Consider the following 19,486-nt stretch of genomic DNA (forward strand, 5'->3'; position numbering starts at 1 on the left):
TATCTCTGTGGGAGGGTGCGTGAGTGAGCGAAGAGGATGATGAAGAGGGTTCGGGGGAGGTAGTAGGACTACAGCTGCAGTGTTGTGTTACTTCTGTGTTGACGTGCTGGTGATTCACACTTCCCGGAGAGTGTATAGTCACTGCCACGCACAGTTTACATTTCACATACACAAGAATAACACTTCAAGCATCATGTTTAAAAACATAGAGATAGAGAAATACAGGTAAATGTAGATTGTTTAACCATATATTAACATATAAATATGTACATAATACATATTTGTACACTAAATTGTCTACAAACTGAAAGCATCACACGTTGGAAGTAAATGTTACTCGCTATCACGTGTGTCAGCGAATATAGTGGGAGTCGGTGTACATACTTTCGGGCCAGCAGGAATTTTCCGTTTACTTGACATAGTGAAACAATAAAACTACTTATAGTATAAACATATTTATAGTAATTCACGTCCGACGCGAAAACCAGCTGTGTATTTACGCAATGTGCGGGAAAGATAGGTAGGCTATAATTAGCTCTCTGACAGACGTGCGCGCGTGCGCCTACAAGACATGTACAGTCAGGCAAAAGCAAAAACGCCTCGTTCCAGTGCGGAAATGTTTTGGAAATGTTTTTTAATGTTTTAAATTTTTTGGAAAATTAGTTCCGGATATCGGGAGTTCCGTTTGTGGGAATTACGGTTGAGGGGTGCTCTACTGTACTAGTTTCTATTTTCTATAACTACTGGATTTGATCTAAACCATTTTACTAAATAGAAGTTTTGTGAATCCTAGGCTTAATTTTTATCATTTATGGTCAGTCTTGATACGATAGATGACTGATGATAAAATTTGTATTTGGCTTGTTAATGCACAAATTATAATAATGCATTTTATAGTATATAGAAATTTGTTCCTGTGTGAATTTTGTGAATTTGTGTGTTTTTCAATATTTGTTTGTATGTGAATTGTTTGCAAAATTTGTTTCTGTGTGAATTAATTGAGTATTTCACTGAATTTATTACATGTTACACATGTTTTCTCAAACAATGTTAAAGTTTGCTTAAACCATGTGTCATAATACAGATTCATATCATATTCAAAATTAAAATGATTAGTATAGGCTACTTACTTTAAAAATTCTTTCCCATTCTTAAGTATTCTATCTTACGAAGGATATTAAATTAGTTTAGGAATTTAAAGTGGTCTTCCACTTATATTTTCTTGTTTCAATATTTGGCACCTTAATCTCCCTGGTTTTCATAATGCTACCCACTAACAGGTTTATTAGATTCCAATAACATGCTTTTGAAAGATAATCAAGCACCATTAATGATACTTGAAATACAATCTAAATAGCCCTAAAACTTTACACAGTAAGCCATAACTTGGAAACAGAATGAATAAATCTCAATGCTTAAATCAGTCACTGGCTCTTGAAGTGGGGGCAAACGGGGGCAAAGAAAGTGCTGTACAAATCGGATATGTTATTTCCACTAGCTGTGTAATCAATTTTTAGATAATAAAACTGCTTAAATAGCACCATTTTCCACCTTGAAATACAAATTTTCCCGGGGAAACCCCCCGCTTCAATAGGGGGGATCGATGATTCTTTATAAAAAGGTATATTGCCCCCCCCCCCCCCCCTTGAAAAATTAGTTGTTGCCCCCTGATTCTGAGCAATTAATTTTACATCCTATGGTAATGCACAAAAGGCTTAATGCAAAAGGGTCCCCGACGTTAAAGTGGGTTCCGAACCACATAGTGTGATGACTTTGTAATCATGGATACTGAAGACCCACAAAATAAGCATGATGGGTCATTCCATGTGAAATCAACCAATAAAAAAATTAATTGGGACGTTACCCCTTTAGATTTGAATGATTTTTGGTACACATGTTGTAGCCAAAGGACAGTTGATAAATACAAAATTTTAAATTTTTTGGACTAATAGTTTTTGAATAATAGCCATTCAAAAAAAAACAATTTTTTTTTTGCAATATTTGGATACAGTAAAAAATATATAACTTCAAAACTATTAGGTCTAGAGAGCTCAAACTTGTTTTATTCTCTTCAATATTTAATGGGCTTTAACCTGATATATAATAAGGCTGTCATCCTTCAACTTCCATTTTTTTTCAAAACAATTAAAAAAATATTTTTAAAAATTTCAAAAACACCCATTTAATTTTTTTTTCTCGAAACATATATGTTTTTTGTATACTAATAAGCTACCTCTATACCAAGTTTCATAATGGACCAACAATGGACTCGTCTAAAAAAAATATTGTCTTAATAGTGCTTAAGCCAAAATTTACTGATAAATGTTGCCCAAGAGTGAGAATTTAATATTAATTTTTTTAAATATGAAGTAAATTGAATGTATACTTATTGAACTAATAAGGAAAAATGTTGCTTATTGATTTAATATTTAAAATTTTTAATGTGTTTGTAATATCAGCCACTACAATATTTCTTAAAAATAAATTCATTAACTGAAGAAAAAAGCATAAAAGCTTTTAATATGTATATCTAAAATATATATATATATGCTGTTTAGTTACCAATTTTCAGGATGAAAGAGTATTTGAATTATTTTGCAAATAATTGTTAAGTTGTCATAATTACTAGAAAGTAAATGTCACAAATTGTATTAGTAAAGTAATATAGCAAGTTTATTTAATTTTGTTTTACACTTTTACTCAATCTTGATTTCTTAATAAAAAATGTTCTAAAGCATGTGATGACACCCTAATTTCAGTTTTACTTAACGTGTACACTCTTCCGGCTGCTGTCACAGGATTCACTACTCCTAGAATAGAATTACTGGGTACTGTTAGTATGTCATTTGGTTTGGGGTAAAAAAATGAAGGAGATGGCCCTTTAGGATGTAAAAAGCTAACTGTAAATTCATTTTCACCATTTTTTTTTAAGAATACAAGCAAGCCACCATGATTTGTCGTAGACTACTGTAACATATCCTGAGTCAATTTTCTGTAAATCTGTAGGTGTTAAGTAATCAACTTTTGTTACAATTTCTGTCACACTTTGTGCACTTGATGAGAATGACTTTGTGAGAAGACAATTTTCATAAATCGGTATAAACGTATGCAGTTTGTGAGTACCTTCAATTGCTTTTGAATTGTTGAATCTCGGAAAAAGTTTCTTTTCAGCTGCATCGTAATCATCAGCTGTGCAGTATTCAAAGTCTATAGGCACCATGCACGGGTCTGAAAATCGTACTGGTGGCGCTGTGTAGTGTTTCTTTTCGAAACAACTTGAGGGACTGCCGCGCGCGACCTGCCTGCCTCTCTCCGAGACACGCAGCGCGCTGACAATCAGTTTGTAATTATGTGTGATATAGAAACTACATTTGGTTTCCTACCGATTAAAAATAGTAACCTCAGTGAGAATAAATTAACGAAAGGGAAAAATATTTGTATCAGTGGCCATGTGAATAATGTAAAGGAAATAAAGAGAGGTGACGTTTCTCTATTAAAAGCAGAAGTGATTCGGCAAACGTCTGTTAATCTTCCACCGTACCTTGTCACTCTTGAAGTAAGTATTTTATTTCCTTACGTTTATACTTCAGTGCCTATTGTTTAAATGTTAATGTTTATTTAACCGTTCATTTGTTTTCGTAGGTTGATGGCGGAAGAAATATTATAAACAGAAACTGCCCATGCCAGGCAGGACTTGGATGCCACTGTAAACACATTGCTGCAGTTATTTACTATGTTAATAATGAACAAATTACTTCGAAGACTGACATTCCACAAACATGGGGAAAACCATGTTCCACTAGGGCTGCGAAAGAAAAGTATTCAAAGGGAAAGTGAATAAGTGAAATATTTCCTAAAAAAAGAGAACTAAAATATTCTGTAGCCGCTTCTCCTTTAGAATTGGATAGTCTTGTTAATATCGCTTGTCCTCTGTATCAAATGTTACAAGCAGAAAACAGAACAGAAGAGGAACGTGACTGTAAAAGTGTAATTAATTATTTATTAGAATCAGTGGAAAGCTCAGTAGTGCTGGATGAGTGTAAAAACATAACTAAAGAAATCCTACAAAATCAGTGTAATAGTTTGACAACAAAGTTAGCGTTTAGACCATTGAATGAGGGCGAACAGTCATTCTACGAAAACTATGTGAGTGTTAGTAATGAGAAGGCACTCAATATTTCTGTAGCAACATGGAAGCAGGCAGAATATTCAGAATGGTTCACTGAAAGAAAACTTCGCTTCTAGGCGAGCAACAAGGCTCATCGCATAAAAGTAAGAAGAGAAAGTTTTGACTCGTTAGCAAATACTTTTTTGGTAGAGTCTAACAAAATTCTAGTTGGTGTAGCCGCTAGAAATGTGAAATACAGAAAAGACATGGAATCTGAAGCCATAGGCCATTATCAAAGAACATATGATACGAAAGTGTTACGTTGTGGACTGATAATTCATAAACTGAAACCATAGCTTTGTGGAAGCCCAGATGGCATCGTAGTTAAAGGAGGCAAGGCAAAAAAAGTATTAGAAGTAAAATGTCCAATTTCATGTAAAGATAGGTGCATAATTGATGAGGCAGGAAATGTTTCTTGGAAATATTTACTTCTAGGCGAAAAGGGAAACATTACATTAAAGAAAAATAATATTTATTATACTCAGTGTCAGATATTAATGTATGTAACAGGTGTTGATACATGTGACTTGTATATTTACAGTAGAAAACAACATATCTGCATAACATTAGAAAAGAACTTGACGTACATTGAGAACAGTATTGATAAAATAGAAACATTCTATTTTAATCACTATTTACCTCAACTTGTTTCAGTAAATGTCTAGTAATCAAACAAATATAATAACATTATAATAACAAATGTTATTCATAGCAGATTGCATTTCCTCTGTTTATCTGTTTTCGTGTAGACTTTCCATGTCTTGACGAACTTAAATTTATTAACTTTGTATTTAATACATTAAAGTACTCATTCAGTATGTTTACATAGTAAAAATCTGTCTTTATGTATTATTTTTAATGATAGGAGACTGCAAATTGACTAAAACACAACACATATGAACAATATCGTCAATAAAGGGGAGCAGTTCAATTGATAGTTTGTCTAAAATGTGAAAGATTTTAATTCGTTGAATGCACCTCTCAACATGAATTCTAACACTGGCAATACTGTAAGTAGTTTCCACTTCTTCAGCTGTTAATTTTCCATCATGAAGGTATGGCGGAGTTACAACAACGACTCCATTGTCGGAGAGGCTTGTTTTTATTCCTGGTAAACCTTTGTCGGCCATGACCTCATCGCCAACTTCTAATAGAATCAATAATCCACGATCATTTGTAATGAATGTGTCACTCAATCTGCCACCATAGCATTTTGATTTGAAGGTCAACATTCCACTAGGTGAAATGCCTACCAGGAATTTTATTGTGTAAGTACCCTTGTAATTAGAATAAAGAAAAATTCTTTGATCAACAATAGGTGGCTGTTCTACTTTAATTTCCGTACAATCAATTATTACTCGGCAATTAGGGTACTTTCTTTTGAAAATTGCAGGCATTGATTCCATTATACTTTCCCTGGTAGGCTAAAACACATAATTAGCCATTGTAGATGCTAGCAACATTAGAGTAGTGGTGAAAATACGTGATATAGTTGTACGGTGAACTCCGAACATCACCCTCATAGCAGAATATGACAAGCCAGTTTTCATCTTCATTAAAAATATTAGCAAATGATTTTCTTTACTAATCTTGCTGTAAGATTGTGTTTGATTAAGTAACAATGTTAACAATAGATTAAAAACTGCTTTCGTGTAAGTATTTGGTCATTGTATGGTTTTGTAAACTAGCTTTGAAAGCTAGTCTTTTAACTGTGCCACCTAATCCATTGTAGGCACTCTTGCCGTGTGATGTAGCGAAGAACTTCCATTCTGCTTCTACTTGAAAATCATTCTTTTGTAGGCACAAGTTAAAAAAATTCTTTCTATTTTTATAGCTACTGCGCAGCACTGCCATCAGAAAAGTAAGTGATTTTTCTTAGTTAAAATGGTAGTGTATCTTTCAGTATTTGTATAATTTTTCTTTGAAAAGCTTAGAATGCTATTGTATTGTGTTGCAAACACTCTGAAATGAACACATACTCCGCATGTCGTAGTTTTTCTTGCCACTTATAATATACAATAAATGGGTGCAGTGTGGCTTGGCTGCTCGTCCAGTGATATGATTGTACTTCATCCTGCAATACAAATGAATAATTTTCTGCAAAGTCACAGTTAACGATAACCTCACCTTCCGCCAGATTTTCCTTACATTCTAAGTAGCAATCTTTCTGTTGTAATGCAATAAATGAATGGGTTTTCAGTTTTAAGAGACTTTCTATAAAATCTTCTATGAAATAATCAATTTCTTTCACAACTGTTTCCATCATACATCTGTCTACTGTCACCCATTGCTTGTATGTTACCTCATCAATTACCTCTTTTTTAAATATCTCAGCCAATGCTTCTTTCAGGTATGCTGTCCCTGGACACTTGTTGCATTCATTCATGTAACAATGAGGGGCTGGAGGGTTACACATAATTTTAGCTAGAAAAGTGTGATATGTTTTATGAGGTAATCCATCTAAATAAAAATTGTTTATCCCTGAACCAGCTATCATCAATTTGACATTTTGATGCACAGTACACACACATACTGTGTGAGTTCCACTTTTACCAGCTAAAATACAATTTTTAGGTTTTAAATCACAAAATTTTGAGAATCGAATTCGTTGAGTTTGATGATTTTCTTTAAAAGCTTGATAAATTTCATTTAAGTTAGCTAATACTAAACGCTTTTGCACTTGAATTTTCAATCCTTTGTTCCTTATTTAACACAATCATTTTTAACAGGCATAATTCTACTTATGTCATCCTCTTGATAAAAATCTTTAACAAGCTGTGCAATATCTTCACTTAATGTTTTGCCAGGCTTTGGGTTCGGAGTTGAAAGAACTCCCTTTTCACATACTAATTTTTTTACAGCGCGAGCCATATAATTAATGAATCCAAACTCTTCTTCAATTTTTTTACATGTCCAACTTTCGAGTAACACAGATAATATAGTCATTTTTTCACGTCGCTTAGTTGTTTGGGAAAAAAAAATTTTCAATTGTTCAATTATTTCAGACACACATTTTTCTTCTTTGTTTCCTTCTTAACTTTCTTTCTTAGAAGAAATGAATTTGTTTTCCAAGCTTGTCACTATTTTTTCTTTTTTATGGGAGATTCACCAATAAGTTCCAGTGATTTATTTAAGTAATGTATTGATGCTCCTGAAGTCAGTAAATGATTCATCATCAATGTCATCCTTTTGACTCTTACCTAGGGATGGGTAAATGTCCAAAATTTTATCTATCTGAAATTTTCCTGGAAATTTTCATGGAAACTTTCCAAAAACCGAAAAACATAGGAAATTTTAGGAAACTTTGATGTTGGTTTATAAATAACCTTTTCAGAGAATTAGACACGTGACTGTCTCTACTGTATGAAATTTTCATATTGTAAAATACAATATTCACAGTTGCAGTATTAAGAGGACATTAAAATATCTTTCGTTAGCGATGTAGAATTTACTGTGGGTGCTGTTCTAAATTAATTTCAACATTTAGGTGGAATTATTCTTTTTACAAATACAGTTCACAAATTCATTGCAAGTAGGCCTAATCAGTTTTTAAATCTGAAAATTATTTAATCAGCTGCTTTCAACATTACAAAAAGCTAATGTAGTGGAAGAAAAATTAAGGTAAAGAATAATTAACTGCAGATTTAACAGAAATGATTCCTTCTGAAATACAATTACCTGGTCAATCACAGTTAAAATATTTGACTACATAGATTTGAAAATATTAACACTATATTATTACAATTTATCAACTGATTGGAAATAAAGACAAATAAGTTGTAACAAATAGAACACTAAAAAAAATATTGATCAACAATTAGTTGCATTCATAATAAGAAATCATACATGTTACAGTTTTAACTGAATTGGAAACAAACATGTCCTTATTTAAGTCATATTGGGTCTTATAAACCAATGAAATCATCATTGTCCTCATAACTGAAATCACTGTTTTCTTCCTCTTCTGTTTCATTGTTAGAACAAGATGCACTGTCTTCTTTTAAAACACACTGTGGTAGTTTTTTCTTCTGATATACTTTCTCACATTTGTCTTCCACAATGACAGTAATAGAATCTTTCCTTTCCAATTTTTCAATGTCCTCCAGGATGTGGTGACACAATTTCCAGTTGTGGGCAATGAATGATATTTTACCTGCTCTTTCAGTGGTCAAGCGGTTTCTTAGTTTTGTATGTATACTACCATGTGTACTGAAAGACCTCTCTGTAGCAGCAGAGGTTACTGGCATACCTAAGATTCTGTTTGCTACTTTTGACAGCTGTGTATGACCACACAGACCTTTCCACCAAGTACAGGGTTCAATTTTACCTTTTTCAAGCGCCATCCAAAGAAATTCTTTGGCCCACATACCTTCTCTACTTCGGTACTGAGCTAACTCTGTTAAAACTATACCTTCTTCAATGTGTTCCATATCGGTTGAAATTTTGCATACTACTCAACAGCACTCAACTGTTACAGCTAAAAAAAAATTCAATGTTTCCCAATGTTTCCACTTTTTTTCAAAGTTTCCATGAGGTCTGTAAATTTTCCATTTTTAAAAGTTTTCGGCAGGAAATTTCCGACAGGAAACTTTCCACTACCCATCACTACTCTTACCAGCTACATTACCATCCATCTGTTCTGATATTTTAAGTTCACTATACACTTTTTTCCTACATTTGTTATTACATATTTTAATACCCATTTTAATGTCTGTATTTAAAGAACACATACTATCTGTCACATTTCTGAGATATTTTTTATCCAATTTCAGATGGTTTTGTACCTTATATGGGTTACAACATTTAACATTATAAATACACCAGTTATTTTTTTGATGTTTGTTTGCCATTTTTAGGAATTGAAAAGAAATATTTAGCTTTATAAAAAATGCTAATAATAGTTCACTCTAAATAAATAACAGTCTTGACACTTTGAAAAAAGTATGCAATGCACTCAAATAATTTACATTCAACACATTACAAATATGTAGACAACCATAAAGTTCATAGTCCTACAACAACTGACTGGGATAAACAAGAGAGCCACAGAAATGTACAGGTTATGTTGGGAATCTTTTTCACAGTGAAAGCAACATTTGCGGGGGGGGGGGGGGGGGGGGGGGGGTAATATATATATATATATAGAGAGAGAGCTATTCTTACAAACACATTAAAACTTACAATTTGTATATTAATAAAACATTTTGATGGCTTCAGTACAAAATGTATACATTCTGATTATTGAGTAATAAAACTTAGATTCTATTTGCATTTAAAAGACCTAATATTAAATGCTCACTCTTTGGTGACATTTATCAGCAAATTTGGCTTAAGCACTATTAAGACAATATTTTTTTTTTACATGAGTCCATTGTTGGTCCATTATGAAACTTTGTATAGAAGTAGCCAAATAGTATACAAAAACATATATTTTTGGAAAAAAAATTAAAAGGGGTGTTTTTGAGTTTTTCAAAAATATTTTTTTAATTGTTTTGAAAAAAAAATGGAAGCTGAAGGATGACAGCCTTGTTATATATCAGGTTAAAGCCCATCAAATACTGAAGAGAATGAAACAAGTTTGAGCTCTCTAGACCTAATAGTTTTGAAGTAATAAAATTTTTACTGTTTCCAAATATTGCAAAAAAAAATGATTTTTTACTTTTTTGAATGGCTATTACTAAAAAACTGTTAGCCCAAAAAAATTAAAATTTTGTATTTTTCAACTGTTCCATGGATACAACAAGTGTACCAAAAATTAACAAAATCTGAAATGGTAAGGTTTAGAGCACTGGTTGATTTCACATGGATTGACCCTGATTCTTTAAAAATTAAATGCATCACTTAAGGTACACAAATAGCTAAATAAAATAATGAATGTTTCACACGAATAAATAGAGTACAGATAAGAAACATGACTGACAATCCTAATCCATTTAGCTGGATCAATTTGCAAAAAATGTCTGCTGGACAAGTGGTGTTGTTAATGTTAAATATTCATTGCAGTTAAATTACAGCTCTAATTAGATAAAACTAGCATTAAGTTAAACACTACAAAGTATGAATACTGTACATACATAAATAATTCTTTAGCTAGCAAAACACTTTCTGTTGCCATGTGAACTATGCCACCACCCATCAATAGCCTACTATGAACTTTGAAATCTTCAATAAGTCCCAAGACCAACCGTCTTATATCTTGTAGAAAACAACACTGAGCTGAACTTAGCTCTATCCGCCGGCTCTATCCGGCCGGCCGGGACAGAGAGCTTGGAACAACAACAGTCTAAGTCATTCTACGTAAATACGGCAATTTCCAACCAAGTTTTAATATTTTTACAAGAGAATGAGCAGTCATAACGTTAGAGCAGTTACCAAAATATATATGGGCGTTCCTAAAGGTGTCCTTTATAAATAAATAAAAAAAATTGAAGGAATTCCATCGTATCTGTTGCACCAGGGCCCATTAGGGCCTCCAAAGTGTGGTTTTTAAGGAATTTAACACAAAACTTTATTTTTTTTCGACACTTTGGCCTACATGCAACGCTACGGCTAGTACATAGGGCCTTTTCTCTATGATCCTTCTAACAAAAAAATTTTCACTTTCAGAGGTAACACCCATACGAGATGCTCCAGGGCTTCTTAGGTCCTCCTTAGTGTGGTCTTTAACGAATTTATCACAAACATTAATTTTTTAAAAACCAACTTTAGCCGCTGGTAGTGATAGAGCTGGTATATAGGGGCATTCCTACAGGTGTCCTTTATAAATAAAAAAATTAATTTTGAAGGAATTCCACCGTATTCGTTTCGCCAGTGCCTCTTAGGGCCTCCAAAGTGTGGTTTTTAAGGTATTTAATAAAAAACTTTATTTTTTTCTTGACACATTGGCCTACATGTAACGCTACGGCTGGTACATAGAGACTTTCCACTATGATCCTTCTAACAAAAAAGTATTAATTTTCAGAGGTAACCCCCGTATGATATGCTTTAGGGCTTCTTAGGGCCTCCAAAGTGTGGTCTTTAACGAATTTATCACAAACATTAATTTTTAAACCAACTTTGGCCGCTGGTAGTGATAGAGCTGGTTTATAGGGACGTTCCTACAGGTGTACTTTATAAATAAAAAATAAATTTGGAAGGAATTCCACCATATCCGTTGCACCAGGGCCTCTTAGGGCCTCCAAAGTGTGGTTTTTAAGGTATTTATCAAAAAACTTTATTCCTTTTCAACACTTTGGCCTACATGTAACGCTACGACTGGTACATAGGGCCTTTCCTCTAAGTTGGTGTAAAAAATTAATATTTGTGATAAATTTGTTAATGACCACACTTTGGAGGCCCTAAGAGGCCCTGGAACATCTCGTACGGGGTTACCTCTGAAAGTTAATATTTTTTTGTTAGAAGGATCATAGAGGAAAGGCCTTATGTACCAGCCTCAGCATTACATGTAGGCCAAAGTGACGAGAAAAAAAATAAAGGTTTTGACGTGACGTCTAATAAATCGATGAATGCCGGCTGCACGCATGAAAAAGTATCCCGTAACGCACATTATCCCACTACGATGTGTCCCGTTACGCTCATTGTACGCTTGCGCCGCATCTCTCTTACACTCGATTGGAACAACCATCGATTTGAATTTTCAATCATGTTTTTGTCATTTGAATTACTAATATTATGTAACTTAACGATCGTCCAGCGATTTTCAGCACAATCGGTACGGTTATTTAAAAGTAATGTTGAATTTTCAAATACGTTTTGGTACGAACAATGGTGTTTTACATTTACACATAATAATTCAAATTACACCCGGGATCTTATGCACAATGTTTTTAAAAAATATTGTAACATATTATAAATAAGTTTGATGTATTTGGGATGCGTATTTGTTGTAAAATCGTATTATAAAAACGAAATATAATTATTCCCCTACAGTGCTTCTATCTACGGTGACGGACGCGAACCGAACGAATCGCGCTATTTATCCGGTTCCGCGGCAACCAGGCACTCGTTAATACATATTTTCCTTTGTTTATCGCAAGGGGCGTTATTATTAATGAATTATAAATAACATTTCGTGCCCGGCGCCACAATTGCATATCATTTTGAGCACTGGAAGTCATAAAAACGTAAAATATTCTCGACGAATTTTAATCTCGGCCCCAGCGCACCACGAGCATCTGGGTTGGAGATTAAAGCCGAAATTCTTTGTTAAACTTACTAATACTTATTTTATTAACTGCAAGAGCATTTTTATTAAATTCTACGTTTAATTTCACGACGAAAAAAACTTCGTCATTAAATGTGTAATTGTGAAAAAGCGTAAAACATTATTGACGATCTTGAAGTTAAATAGCAAACATGTATAAAAGTTAAAGTTAAAATAATCTCTTCGTTAAAGTAATAAACATATTTGAATTAAAAAGTGCAAATAAAACTAAATTATTAACTTCAATTGTAGATTTCATTTCACTCCTTCTTGGTATCCATACAAAATATTGATAATTCAATAAAAATGATTCAATTTTATTCATAAAAGTATGCAATCATTTCATCAATGTTTTGTTATGACGTCACGTCAAACTATAGTCCGTAAACCAACTTTACAGACAACCTATTCTTTTGATAGATACCTTAAAAACCACACTTTGGAGGCCCTAAGAGACTCTGGTGCAGCGGATGCAGTGCATTCCTTTAAAATTAATTGTTTATTTATGAAGGACACCCGTACGAACGCTCCTATATATCATTTTGATCTGCATCTCTCTTGGTGATTTCTGGATCAACTTCATTTGTGAAATACGCAATGAAAACAACACTTTAGGACCTGGGACAACCTGTACGATGGTTTACACCGTAAATTTATTTTTTGACGTGACGTCTAATAAATCGAACGCCGGCTGCACGTACAAAAAAGTGTCCCGTTACGCACATTGTCCCATTTCACTCATTTTATATTGGTTTTTGGTAACCTGAACCTCCTAGCATTGCAACCGAGTCCGTGGAGTAGTTCTGTTTTCATGCATTTCAATGTAACATTTTCATTGCTCTTTGCTAACTCGTTCCTCCTAGCATTGATGCAGAGTCCGTGGCGCAAATTTAATATTTTTGACTGCATTTTGGTGTTGGATAAGCCATATTCCTTCACATCATTCTTGGAGCACTCCCATTCGTTCCTAATTTTCCTATCATCGTCCTATCCTTAACAGAATAACACAGATTGGAAGAAGTTAAATAGCAAACATGTATAAAAGTTATAGTTAAAATAATCTCTTCGTTAAAGTAATAAACATATTTAAAATAATGAGTGCAAATAAAAGTAAATTTATCAATTAAATTGTAGATTTCATTTCACTCCTTCTTTGTATCCATACAAAATAGTGATAATTCAATAATAATAATTCAGTTTTATTCATTAAAGTATTCAACCATTTCTTCAAAGTTTTGTTATGACGTCACAAACTATCGTCCGTAAACAGACTTTACAGACAACCAATTTTTTTATTATAGTAAACACATTTATGTAGGTCACCTTATAACTGCTCTAACGTTATAACTGTTCATTCTCTTGTAAAAATATTAAAACTTGGTTGGAAATTGCCGTATTTGCGTGGAATGATTAGGCTGTTGTCCCAAGGTTTCTGTCCCGGGCGGCCGGATAGAGCCGGCGGATAGAGCTAAGTTCAGCTCAGTAAAACAACAGCAGAGGATGGAAGGAAAAAGTCTTTACTATCTTTGAGAGTTACTCAGCACATTTAACTGCATTAAAACACAGCACATCTAGTTGCCTTACTTTAAAATATTTTATTTCAATCACTTCAATTGTTCAATACTTAACAAATGATCGGTTAGTATGTATTGATTTTATGCGGTTTTGAAATAATAACTGGCAGTAATTGGTTCCAAATTTTTCCTACATTTCTTATGTTACACGAACAATTAATTGATGCTTAATGGCATATTTCAGCAAATATATAAATTAACTACTACGCAAAATGTACCCGTGCAAATCTTTATTCAGTAGAAAGCACACATTTAATTACGTTATTTTAATACCTCGAACTATATACTCTTCAAACAAACAATGACATTGGCAAAAAAGTAAACAATCTTCTTGCACCTCAGTATTTTGCACAGCTTATTACATACAGTCAAAAATTGTCGAAGAACAATAAAGGAAAGTCGCAAATAAAAACGGGAGACACGTTGTGCAGCGCATTCTAATGGTATGGCCTGGTCCTACAGCGCATTTGGGACAATGTTATTTTAGCGATTTTTATTTCACTTTTTTTTTAAGTTTTCTTCAGTAGTTGTAATTTATTATGGCTGGAAGAATATTTCCAATGTTTGGTTGCAACAATTACGATGTTGCTAAATGTTCGAAGTCGTTTTTTATATTTCCGAAGGACGAAACACTGTAAGTACCACACTCCTCTACTTCAAAACCATGATAACCTTTGTATTGTTTAAAAATTTTCACTTATTGATAGGTATACCAAATATTGTTATACTATAATGACGCGAACCCCGCTACCTATATGTGAATTTAAGTGACTGAAGTATTGTTATGAATCTCAGGGTAGGTTCAGCCTTGTGACTAGAGGCAGTGGTTCGACACAGTAGCCCCCCCCCCCCCTCGACGAGCTGTTTAGGCCACTCGGGACGCCTGAAAAGAACATGAAAATACCGGCTGTATTCTTATTAATTTTTTCCGGCACAGCCCTATACATAGTGCTGCCCGTCCTGGCCGTAACAGTTGTCCCGAATCGAATCGTCACACCTGCGACCACTCACTTAGTGGCGGCTCATGATTTTACTACCCGGTAAGGTCATTCACTTTGGACACAATGCTGTGATTACAAAAACAAACCCTAACATAACACACTAGAATCCTGAGCAAGATTACACTTCACAACTGTAATTATGTAGTACACTAGGCTAAGAACGCGTAGGCCCGTAACTCCGGTGATGCTACATGAATCTTAGGACTGTCCCAGAAATTGATGCGTTAGTAAGATTGTTTGTTACGTGTTGCCTACTGGCTGCCCCGTGCGGGGTGAAACTAATTAGCTGATTGGCTAGGATATCGCATGAAGCGCCGACGTACCATCTCGCAATTCGCACATAGTACTTACGTATCACATCGAACGCTCGTCTTGGAGCACTGAATAATTAGTTTACATGCCACTCGGTAAGTTGAGGCCGACCACGGAACTGAAAGTAAAAGGTTTACGGAATAATACAACTATTGAAAACTACATATCAGTGAAAATAAGAAATGCTGGTCCCATGTCGCGCAGAGGCTGCCGGCCTCTCTGAGCTCCGCGCGCGACCCCCCTACCCGCCAGCTCTCCTGCAGAAAACGTGTGATTTTCGCTAGAAACTGAACCGGCCAGGTTCGGGACAAGGCCCAGGGTGAAACATAATGTGGAGAAAATAAAGTGTTAAATAATGAAAATAAAGTCTAATAAGTTCCTGTATAAAAAATACATAAACATTTGTTGTAGTTCGGCGGAGGGACATGCCACACCCGGCCGGATTCTTCCGCCGACGTGGCACTTGTTACATGGTGTTCGCCCCGTTGCACTTTCTACACTCCGGTGCGTGCCCGAGCGCGTTCGGTGGACACGACGTTGATGAGGCATGGCGGTCTGTGCGACATAGAGAAGCATTGGCGGTCGGCGTCAGTAGGATTAGTTACTGAATAATCTTCTTAATATTTCTCAAGGTGCAAACAGTGGGTGTTGAAATGCAAGCGAAGTGACTTGGATGTTGTGCTCAAAAATAATGGACCTCGTCATTTTAAATCCAGACGCATTTGCTCTGACCATTTCAAGAAAGAGGATTTTCGTAGCCCTAACCTGCCATCACAAGGGTAGGAAATATATGTTAATTTTTAAGTCTTTGAACATTTGGTTAGGTTTGTTACATTTACAGTATATACTTAAGTTTATCTGAATGGTTGGTTAGGTTAGGCTGGGTAAAACACAAATCCTGTAAATTGGGTAACTTTCGGATAGGGAGACTCCTGACGACATAAAAAACATCAAGAAACTACGTTCCTTGCATTCTAGACACGTCCCTGAGTTTACCCTTAATAGTGAGATTTTAAATTTATAATAGTTTGGGATAAATCACTCTTCATGTCTTCCAGTTTAAAATATCTGTGCTTTCATGCAGCAGTCACCATTGTTACAGCTATTACAGATGCTGCATCAAAAAGAATAGGCGGATTTAGGGAGGGGTGTTACGTGCCTCCCCCCCCCCTAGAACCTTAAAAATTTGCAAGGAGTTTAATACAGTCCTGCTAAAATTACGTTCATTCCGACCCTTGTGCCGCCCCCCCCCCCTCAAGAAACATTCTTGTGCCCACCCCCCCACCCGAAACATTCTTGTGCCCACTCCCCACCCTCCCAGAAAAATATCCTGGATCTGCCAGTGTCAACAAGGCTCATTAAATCTTAAATTTTCTTTTATATCTGGGGGAAGGGTGGTGAAAAGTACATAGAAGTAGTCACAGCTGTTGCACAGTTTCGCTGCTTTATTTATTTTAATACAAATTTCTCAATTTCTTCAGATAAATTATAAAATAAAAGCTGTGAAAAATTACATTCAAGATAGGCTTCAAATTGTTTAAAAAAGTTTATTTTTCAGATATTCTAGGGAAGGGACACACTGTTCTCTGGGTACTATTCCATACCCACCATGCTCTCCGGTAAGGCCACTCGCCAAAATATTAAAGCCTAGGGCCCGGCAAAGTCCAGGACCGCTACTGGCTGTACTAACCTAATTAACTACCCATACATTTGACGCGTGCCCGCCCTTCCTATATTAAATATCACGTTACTTTACGTCATAATTAAACCCAAAACGAGTTTTTATAAGTTCAGAAGCAATTCAGGGAAAATTGTATTTCGGCAATAGGCCTACTCACGTAATATGCGGCGACGAATCTGTGCGACGTCGTAGTTTATAAACAAAGCAACGAACAGTAGAATAATCCATTAAAGCAACCAACCATCTTCGCCCTTTATTTTTTACGTCGCTATAACCACACATATTAATGCACTTCAGAATATAATAGTAAATATGGACGAGTTATGTAAACAATGTATATTTTTTCTCTTGCCACAGCTAAACATGTACATTGTGACGCCATCTTGTGACTGGCGATCTACCAACTGTATTTATATTTTATAATAGTATAAATTTAACTAATTAAGTGTGAAAGCAAGTTTAAATACTTTTTAATACATAGGATTGAATATATATGTAAGTACATATAATTATTTATGCCACGTTTATCTTTTCTTTTTAATTATTAATATCTAGTTTATACTTCCACCACCAGGGCAGGGAAATTTCAGCGAGATTCATGCGCACGCATCTCATCCCTTCCAAAGAGGAGTTAGTTCGCCCCTCCCTTCTTTTTCTTCGTTCCCGCGCATTTCTCCCTATATAAAGGCGAGGTCATCCACCTGAGAGTCAGTTGATCGGCCCGACGGCCAGTGTGGCTGGATTCCGCCCACTGACCATAGGACGATCATAGGGGGAGCAGCAGAACTACTGGCTATCCGTTTTTCTGCTGCTCGCACCCCTCCTTCGCGGTTAGGCCAGCCGAGGACCTATCTCGGCCTAGGGAATTTGTCTCCCTTCCCCCTCCCCTTTCTGGACGATAGGGTGTACCGTGTGTTTCAATTCAGTGTATGTTGTAAAAGCCGATGCAGGCAACAAATTGAACTGTTTCTACAATTCAGGTCAATAAAAGTTCCGTGAAAATACCGACAGTATTCTTCAATGTATAGCCTAGCTCCATCCCTCACCCCACTAGCTATTCGCCAGCATACCAGCCGAGTGTGAATCCTGCCGCCAGACCAGCAGCTTGGACCTTCTCCACCCGATACCTGGCTCTCACCCAAGAGAGACATCGGTGAGAAGAAGAGAGCCACTACAAGTTTGGCGCCCAACGTGGGGCCAGACCAGCAGTTCGACCTCCTCCTCCACCCCTGCTGGCTCTCTGTCAAGAGGGCTCGGTGAGAAGAGAGGAGGCAACACCACAACAAGCAACAAAGACGACACATTTTAATCCTGCGTACTGTAAGCTTAATTCAGTTAGTTTTAAGACTTGAAATTTAAAATACTTTTGTAAAAAAAGAGATTGTAAACATACAATTTTTTCTGTAGGCCTATTCACACACACCAAAATACTATGTTCTTGCTAGAAAAAACAATGCTTACATTCCTGACAGATATTATTTCTTTGAAATTCAATTTGAGGTTTTTGTATTTTACAAAATAATTATTTTCAAAATTTGTGATAATTTGATATGATATATTACACCTTGCATGTAAAAAAAACTTAATTGTCTTTTTTTGTTGCATTCACAGTTTTCTTAGAGGTACTATTCCGACACTGAAACTTCCAGCATCAGATGTTAACCCTTTCAGCGAAAAAGTCCTAAAAAAAGGAAAATGAAGTCTCCTGTTAGAGAAATGGATGAGAGTTGTGCAAATACAACTAACTTAACATCAGGTATGTGATGACTGAATAGTTATTGGTTACATATTAATTGTTTGATTCACCAAAACAAAAACCTGATGGAATGCCTTCGTGTGTAGCCACTTAGTCAATTTCTATCCATTAACCTTGACGTCCTACCTCCGTGCCTCGGGGTTAAAGCCCGGATAACAGCCCTGTCCGCAGCATGCAGCGGCTTTGGGAATGACGTCACTTCCGCTCCGTGCGTGCGAGAGCAGTTCGCCGGCGTCCTGGTCTCCAGTCCCGTGCGAGCCACCTTCGAGGCTAGATGCGGCCGCGATACGCTCCATAAACTCGCCGCTATTATCGCTTTTGTTTTCTTTACTATAGTATGTTATAATCTCTTTTATCATTTTCTTTACCGTGTGTGTGAGTGTTGTTTTGTATCTGGCGTGTCCGCGGGGCAAAACATGTGGACTAACACAACTAGCCTGCACCGCACATTTTTCCAGCGCGCGAGACGTCCCTCGGCAGCTACACAGGCCGGACGGTCCACCCCTGCCTCCTCGCAGGAGGCTGCTCTACGCAAGAGAGCTGGCGCTGGGTAATACAAGAAAACGGCCGAGAGACGTCCGCCACGTCTCCACGTATTCTACGGAGACGGGTACGCGACAACCGTGAAGAAAAATGTTTGTAATAAACCACTGTTTCTCAACCAATAAGCAGTGTAGTAATCTACAGAACTGTTCAAACTAGGCAGCAAGTACCTACTGACGTAAAATTTTCGTAATATTGGTAATATTTTTCCTAAGTTTATTATTTAATGTTACATTCTACATTTCATT

The 19,486-nt window shown here is 35.8% G+C and overlaps 1 protein-coding gene across 2 annotated transcripts in view; it reads right to left on the reverse strand.

The window, feature by feature from the left end:
* LOC134546189 (juvenile hormone epoxide hydrolase 1-like) overlaps positions 1 to 14,320 on the reverse strand; it is a 54,415-nt gene extending 40,095 nt beyond the window's left edge. The window contains exon 1 of one of the 2 annotated variants that reach the window (XM_063388783.1): positions 14,219 to 14,320. The gene's annotated coding sequence lies outside the window, so the exon portion shown is untranslated. Of the gene's footprint in view, positions 1 to 14,163 lie in introns of both variants that reach the window. The other variant, XM_063388784.1, reaches the window with a different exon arrangement.
* Between the last annotated feature and the right edge of the window lie 5,166 nt (positions 14,321 to 19,486).

The sequence above is a fragment of the Bacillus rossius genome, chromosome 1, assembly GCF_032445375.1.
Source record: "Bacillus rossius redtenbacheri isolate Brsri chromosome 1, Brsri_v3, whole genome shotgun sequence".
NCBI classification, from domain to species: domain Eukaryota; kingdom Metazoa; phylum Arthropoda; class Insecta; order Phasmatodea; family Bacillidae; genus Bacillus; species Bacillus rossius.